The sequence below is a fragment of the Homalodisca vitripennis genome, chromosome 6 (assembly GCF_021130785.1).
Source record: "Homalodisca vitripennis isolate AUS2020 chromosome 6, UT_GWSS_2.1, whole genome shotgun sequence".
NCBI lineage: Eukaryota > Metazoa > Arthropoda > Insecta > Hemiptera > Cicadellidae > Homalodisca > Homalodisca vitripennis.
The window spans coordinates 46,323,720-46,326,471 of NC_060212.1; positions in this window are offsets into that span (position 1 = coordinate 46,323,720).

The following is a 2,752-nucleotide window of genomic DNA, read 5'->3' on the forward strand; positions in this document are numbered from 1 at the left end:
GAGTTTGTGTTGTTTTTATAACTAATCGATTTATATTGTAAACTACATGCTGATCGAAACTACTGAGGCAATTGACTAATTATTATGTCCAGATTGAGTTGTCTTTCTGAGGTAATTAATTACGTTAAAGTAGGCACGTTTTCAATTTATAATTTTAAAAATGTTGGATGTAAAATATTATGTTTGATATTTCGTTGCGCATATCTAGGATAACCTTTTTGATGCGATTTCAGCACTACTGATAATACACATATTTTTAATAATTAGAAATAATTTAACCATTATGTCTCTACTTTTATAATATGACTATAAAGAATACAAGATGGTGCAACTGTTTTTAGTTTGTATTTACAGTTTATAGTTTACTTTGGTGAATTCATCGCCATATTCATCACATGTTAACTTCTTACATGCATAATCCTAAGTTTAAGTTTGACACCTGAATATGGAAGAGATCAGACAACAGGTATTGAAACGTCATGTTGCAGATAATGCAACATTTAACATTAGAGAATACAGTACAGTACAGTACAGTATGTACAATTGGAGTATTGTTGTTTTTGGTTTTAAAGTTCCTTAAATAAACTGTTTGAATCAAAATAATCATGTATTCGTAATATGTTGAAGGAAAATTATTATGGGCAGTGGTTAATGCAGTAGATCATATTATATCATTATATGCTTTTTTTCTAAATTTGGAGTTCTACACAACAGCATTGTCTCTAAAATAACACTTTAACGTGTCATTAATGGATGTTACCTTCTCAATCAATCAGGATAGTAATGTTGAAATTCTTGTATTGATAATAAATTTGCATTATTTTTACAGCCAGTTGAATGCCTATTTCAGTACTAATAAATCCTTAAAGAAATGATGGATTTTAATTTTGTTACCCTCAGTACTTATTGTTAAAAGAAAGTTCGCGTCTTGTAACAATTAACTTTAACTTTTTTCCTTTTTACGTTATAATCGTTTTGTATTTGAAAATATCCAGGAATATTGTTAGGTGGGTAAAGTAGTATATTGATTTGTTAATTTATATTGGTAAGCTTGTACCTTTGCTTATCAAAATAAACTTTTCTTATTTAAAAACCGCATTTATCACAAATAAAATCCAACTATATGTTGTACCTAATATTTTGCTTGTTACAAAAAGCAGTTATTGAATAATCAACTTGTGACTACCCTCAAGATTAACTTGATGTCCATGTTCAGTAGTTGAGAGACCCTAGGCTCATATCATATTGACAAAAAGCTACACTCTACACTTTCAAATACATGCACTATTTCTTTACCGTACGTTTACTAGCTCTGCCAATAAAAATTGTAGAAACAGCCATATATTTACAAAAATACTTTATAAAAAAATGCAAGAAAAATCTCTAATTACGTATCTACTATATCTTGATATAAATTTAACATTTTGACTAGGAAAATATGATGGGCTTTAAAGTTTTTATTATTTATTTATTTCCAACGGACATACTCTCCATTTTTACATTCAAGATCGATATACTTAACTATTATAACAACTTAACCTAAACAAGAAACTCTACAACAAAACATTTGAGAGGCTGGAAAAATGATATTAACATAATAAACTATTGCAAGGCATAAACTATATAACAAGAATAAATAAATAAATAAATAAATATATATATATATATATATATATATATATATATATATATATATATATATATATATATATCGTTCGAAACTGTAACAGCACCATGATGAAAAACCGCAACAATAAATAAACTATAACAATAGAAATAAAATAATAACAGAAATAACATAATAAACTATAACATAATATAACAAGAAAATTCATAACAATGTTTCATAAACAGCAACAATAAAAATAACAATAGTGACAAGATATACTATGGCGTACAATAAACAGAGAATATGGATAAATATATGTAGGCAGCAAGTTAGCAGCGAAAGACAACAAAAACTGATGGTGTAATATAATAGAAATTAAGTGGAGGCGTATTAAGTTGGTAGCACTGCACCTTTCACTTTCCACTTCAATGTTCTCACACCATCGTAGAAAAGGTAGACAGTTATAGGCAGGTTCCAAATGTTTTATGGTGGAAATAAGCAAATTAAACCCTTTAAAATATAAATTATCTTTTCAAAGAAGAGGAATACCGCACATTAACACCCACAGTAAAATTAAATGTGATAAATATAACTTTAATACAAATTTTGCTGCGATATATTTTGAAAGAGTTTTGAAATTAAAAAAAAACTTCACAAATATTTTATATATATATATATATATATATATATATATATAATTTATACAGTACATGTTTTTTTATACAGTCATCTCAATATATTCAAAAATTAAATATTTGATTAAATATTTTATACTGGCTAACCGTACATCCAAATTGTTTACCATATGTTATTATAAAATTAATTATTATTACAAAAATGTAAACATTTCATAATTTGTGAAGTGCCTGATGATGGAATCTTTGATTCAGAAAATAAAAAATTATATATTGGAAAATGATGTATTCCTTTATCTAGTGATACTACAATAAACCATTTTTCCAATGCTCCAAGATTCTACATTAAATGATTTGTGCTTACATATTCCCAATGATGTAAAATAATTCATAAATGTTAAATATACTTGCTTGCAATCGGTTTTAAGTTGTTGTTTAAAAAAAGCAGGTATGATGTTTTTGCGACAGCTAATATGCAACCTGAACAAATGTGATAATTAGTGTATTT